We start from the raw sequence: 6,000 nt of genomic DNA, 5'->3' as shown, positions 1-6,000 counted from the left end.
GGGGGAAACTTATAACTCCAGGTTTTGGCCAGCAACCAAGGGTTCGTTCGTTGGTCCCGAAAGTCTGATATTGACGTGTTTAGCTTTTTTTTGCCAAAGTCACGTCCTCCTATTAACTACTAACTACATACGGACGGTAGCCATGGGTATGGTTTGTGGGTAGATTCGTTGGGATTCTTCAACGAAAGTGCGTCCAATCACATACAAAAGCTGGGGGGGACCATCGGAACGGATATTGTCCAAAAAAGCTCACCCGCTAGGGTAGCTATGTAAACCGACGGGAGCAGATTTCTGTAGAGATGAGTGATTGGGTCGGAGCAGTGCCTCCCTGATTTTCATTTTCATTTTCTTTTTCTTCTTGCGGCTACTGCACACAATCGATCGCGATCTCTCTCTGTCTCTTTCCTTTTTAGCATTCCCACCCAAAATATTCTTGACAAAGCTTCCACCCCCTCCCATTTACGCAGGGACCATCCGACATATTCTAGAGGAATGACCTCAACGTCCAAGCGGAAGTGATGCAAAGGCCAGCTTGTGCACCCCACCGTAGATACGTAACGGAGCCATCTATCCTTTCAGACGCTCAGACGTTTCCTGTCCGTTCATCTTTGCATGAAAGGGAAACGATTTTTTTTTGTTCCCTGATTCGGCCGTGACAGAGATAGAGAGACAGAAGGAAGAGAGCGCATTACGAAAAAAAGAGAAAACGGAAATGCACAACCAGAAACTCTGCTCAAGCTTTGTTTCTTTTGCGGCACTTCTTGCCTACCTATTGCTGCACCCGTGACGGATAAGTACCAACGAAACACCGGCAGATACACACACATACACACATAGTACATATACATGCGTGTTACCTGGGGTGCGTATATCAGATTCAAAATCCAAAGGACAGTACAGGCAGAGGGGGGAGAGAAGAGGGGAGTACGGGCATAAGAAAATAGAAATGCCGTGATCTGAACAAATCGAAGAGAGGAAACAAGAAAGACGGACTCTGTCTGTCTGGTCTCTTGAGAGCCCTGCCATGTGTTCGCCGCAACGACTCTCTCGAGTCGCGGCGGGGGGGATCAGATGGACAGTTGTCAGTCACCGCAACCGTCGGCTGGCCGACTAAGTTGAAGCAGCTCTCTCATCTTGGTGATAAACCTAGCATCTCTTCTTTCGGCGGAACTCAGATCGGGCCGCTGAGATGGCCGGGCGTAAGAGAGGAAATGATGAACAAAATAGTAACAAAGGGGGAAAGAAAAAGAAAGAAAGAAATGAAGGGAGCAACGCGCAAAACAAGATAATCGAAGTCCGCCCGCTCGATCAACCGAGATTACCTTTGGTGGCGATGAATCGATCGTGATCGAGGACGGTTGAGAAATTGGTGAGTTGTGGTATCTCGTCTGGGAATATGCAAACAGCTTACTAGTGATATTGAAAGCAACAGCATGGATCATGGCGATTGATTTTTTTTTCTCTCCCTTTTTGCCTCATCAAAAAAGTACATCTTTCTCGGCCGAGGGTTGTTGTTTGTCCAGTATTTTTTTTAGTCGGGCTTTGAATAACATGAAATCGAGATCTCGATGCAGAATGCCATGAGCCGGGGTAGCCTTGGTGTGAATGGAAATGCATAGTATTTCCCGGCAAACCGGATCAGCCCAAATAGAAAATTTCGATAATTATTACAATGCCACTTTTAGGGCCATGGCCATGGCCACTATCAGTAGCACACCGAAGTTCAAATTTCCCTGTTTGAAACTTTTGCTAACCGTCGGTCAACGGAGGAAATGCTCCTGAGGATAACGGCCAAAGGCAAAAACGAACAAGAGCATCCTTTACTTTCCCCATCTTCTCTTGGTTTCCTTTCTCATCTCAGCCATTACAGATAAAAAAAAACACCACACACCCACACCATGCATATGTGCCGAGACTTGTGGATTAAAGGATGATCACATATCTCCCATAGCCCACGCGAACTGCATCCCAATCAAGCTTGCCAAGCTACCCTCAATGAAAATCCGGATACAACGGGGAGACTGACGTGACGGGGGACATATTGACAGCATCTTGCAGGGTCCAGAGGGCCCAGATCGTTCTAAGGACAAAGACAAGACCCTGTGCCTTGAAAGTCGGGGTTAACAGACAGAGAACGCGCGTTTCGGTACCAGTCCCTAGGGGAGAAGACAACAAGGCGAATGGAAACCTGTAATAGAACCCTGAAAGGACCTGTGATAGGCTTAAGGAAGAAGGTCCGTCTCAGCGGTGGTAAGGGAAGAACCTGTTTTCGGGAGGTTTGGCGGACGTAGATCATGACCTAAAGAAGAAGAACCTAGGGGAGGGGGCGTGTGTGTGTGCGTGTGTGACAACTGTTATTATTATTTATTTCTCTTTCTTTCTGTCTTTTGCATGGCTCATATGGCACGCGGCTCAAGGGTCCTTCCTTCATATGCACGCGATCGCGATCGAATCGAACATCCAGACATGTTCGGGTGAATTTTCCCTGACTAGACTAGCCTGGGTTTACTATACAAATATTACCTAGGCTGTACCCTAAGCTTTGTAACAAGAGGTATAGGGATTATGTGGCGCAGAGACACGGACAGGGTTGGAGCGGGCAAGTCATAGACAAATGAATAGCTGTTAAATTTGTCTTTCTATTTCGGGTACCTTTTTCGTTGCCTATGCGGCGCAAAACATCTTGCACAATTTGTCCTACAGTGCACACTGCAAAGCACCGAGGTTGATCTCGATGGCGATGGAATTCGTTTTTATCTTTTTTTTTTTTTCCTTCATTTGTTGTCCACTTACCAGAACAGGTAGGTCAGGCCACCAGGTCATGCGCTGTGGCGCAAATTTTGCAGTCTGGGGCACAAAATGTGTGGGGTACGTCTAAGAATCTCGGCGAAACCCAACACTCCTTCGATGTGTTTCTTCTTCATTTTCCAACGCTGTGGGTTACTGTTGTTGTTTACCAGACGTGTCCCCCTGGTACCTAGAAATTGCCTACAGGGACCTGTACTGTTAACGTGGATCCAATTGCTTGCTGATTTAGCACCCACGTTGCCAACAAAGCAAAATGTTAAGGGAAGTAGGTAAATCTGACCTCACTACTCAGCAAGTACAAGATTATATGTCAGTCGCATCTCCAGTTACCCACTGCACTTTACCCGAAGAGTGAGCGGCTGATCCAGTAACCGAATACAGAGTAATAAAAAAAAATGCATGTCAGGTCAGGGAGACCCTTTTTTTTGGTCCCTGAATTTTAGAGAGAAAAAAAAGTTTGTCGGATATGTCAACGCAATAGTTACGTCACTACGCTACAATGGCACTAATTACCTATTCCATACAAAGTCAGGCGCATTAAGAGGGTCCGGGCTCCAATTTCGGGACCCAGCTGCTGTCCAAGTGGGGATGGGGTCGTTTCCTATCGACGCGCGGGGAGAATGCTTTTATTATTATGCAGGTAACGAGTCACCCAGAATCCGAGCCTTTCTTCGGTGCAAATAAAAGACGGTAGAAAAATAAAAGAGTATCGAAGAATTTGATCAAAGACTTTTATATTTTGTTAAAACCTTAATTATAAGCTCTTAGTTGTAATTATGTTGGTGTATTGTACATGTTTATATTTGCTGCTTAATTTGAAACAATTTGTTGTTTGTAGCGCAATACTAACAAATCCTGAGAATAATACGTTGTTACCTTGCCTACACCTTAAAAGTCTCTGCTTAATAATGGGGCCACCTAGTGAATACTGTATAACGTCCCGGAGTAGATGCTCCGTCTACGTGGTGGGATTTGCAATATTAAGCACATCGCAAAATATGGTAGGACAAGGGACCGAAAACGACTTTTTTTTTTCTTGGGGTGGAAGAGGGGAAAGAAAGGCAGAACAGGAATTGCATGGTTGGTACGGTACGGGGTCCTTGGTAGTATGGTTACGGTAATGCCGCGGTATTTCTCCGCCGGATACTCTGGAGCTCTTGTGGAGCGGGGCGGTATCAAAAAACCCTGCTAAGGCGCACGCAATCGAGATCTCCTCTCTCTTTTGCTGTGTGTTTCCTTTCCCCCAAGGTCGCCCACGCCCGCCGCCCGCGCCCGCCGCCCGCATTTTCACTATGTGGTAATTATGTGTTTGTCTTAGAGTTGGGCGACGGGTAGCACACACAAATACGCACCATACCTTTTTTTTTTTTGTGTGCACACCCCCGGCGGGTAACGGATATAACATGCACACCACACGCGCTAGGAAAAAATAAGCGTAGAAAGAAGGTATTTTCGTTGACGGCTTTTGGTCCCTGAGGATTTTCACGACTATTACCTAAATATCAAATACAAAATATGTACAGGGTGGTAAACCAGTAAGAGTTTCGAAAAGGGTACCGAAATACCCCGACACATGAACCCATGGCTTGTGTTTTTAATTTGTGCTTGCAAAAGAACAAGAGGAGAAGACCCAATAGGCTCTTGCCTTCAGCTGAACGCGAGTACCACTACGATATGATACTCGCAGAACGATACGGTTGGAAAGGTGTCTGTTTATTCGCTGATATGAACTGTCGGCTTGAGCGAGCAAAAGAAATCCTTAGATAAAAAAAAATAGAACATTTATAAACAAAGAATAAAAAAAATTGTCGCAAAGCCACAAGCTGATAGGGCTGGTAATCCATGAAACAGCATCGACCGATCTGATTTTTGCCCATAGAATGCAATCGCTTGGATGGCAAAACAATGCGGTATGATTACAACATGGCATTTTGGATTAATCCTGCTTTCGGTCTTGTGGACAAATTTTTTTTGTTGCATGACGAATAATGTTTGGCGGTGTATTCTGCATACATGCGCATTTCTGGGTGGAAAATGGAGGGGGCAAAAAAAGATAATAATAATAATAGTAGTAGTAGTAAGTGTTGCAAAGAACGCACGCGCGTGCCCCGGGTCGAACGGCGAATTTCCGTACAGGAGGCCCGGAACAGCACGGGACTCGTCTGGCCTGGCTCTGTTCGCCTGTCTCGAACGGCCATCGGGAGTTAAGGTGCGAGATCGAGATTGAAGATTGACACATTTTGCTTCTAACCGCTTTCGTCGCCTTAGGTCCCCTTTTCCCGCCCGGTTTGTTTGTGTGGGGAGGTGTGGTTGAGAAAGAAAAAGAAAGCTACAGTACGTGCCAAGAAGCTAGGTTCCTTGTGGCTGTTTAGCGCCGACGCTTGCCTACATTACTTTTTCAAGACAGGAACATCAGAATAAAGAAAGAAAGAGAGAGAGAGACAGAGAAAAAAAAAAACATGTACATAATTCTTTTTTAGGGTCGAAATACGCAGTATCACACGCCAGCGCCCAACCGAGTCTACCGAGTCTTTTGTTGCACACACCCCCCTTCAAGGCGAAGGCGGGGGGACCATATGGTAAGGGTTCGGTGGGGTCGCTTTGTTTCCTTACTACGGTATGTATTGTACTCCGTAGTACAGTATTGTACAGTAGTTCTGACGGAGTACTCTCTCTTGTTTCTTTTGTTTTGAATTGAATTGAATTTAATTGAGTTTTGATCGCGGGTTTCGACGTTGGAGATGAGTGAAGTTTTCAGAGTTGAAGTGCTATTGAATTGAAGTTTAATGGGTATGTCGTCAGCGGCTTCCATAATGTGTAGAAGCTCCAATTTTGGGTTCCGGTTTGCCATCTTTCTTCTCATCTCGTTTCCATTGCCTGAGCCACGTTGTACGAAGCAGCCACTTCCTCTCTGCCTACCGCCTTACGCCATAACCCAAGATAAACTAACACTGGGGCCGGCTAGAGGGGACTGAGAGAAAATGGATTAGTCTACCCTCCCTTTCCCTCCTTCTAGGCTCCCTGGCTAAGCCCACCCTTTTCCCGCACGAACCCCTGCATCAATGGGTCCCGCCCAAGCCAAGAGTCGTCTGCATGGCCGGCAGCCCCACAACAGGGCTCAACTTCGTCGATGCCAGACCAAAATCACGATCTCTGTTGAACAATCGGAACCATTACCTCTTATAATATCAC

Source organism: Pyricularia grisea (genome assembly GCF_004355905.1).
Source record: "Pyricularia grisea strain NI907 chromosome Unknown Pyricularia_grisea_NI907_Scaffold_2, whole genome shotgun sequence".
Taxonomy (NCBI): Eukaryota; Fungi; Ascomycota; class Sordariomycetes; order Magnaporthales; family Pyriculariaceae; genus Pyricularia; species Pyricularia grisea.
This window is presented reverse-complemented; position numbering follows the sequence as displayed.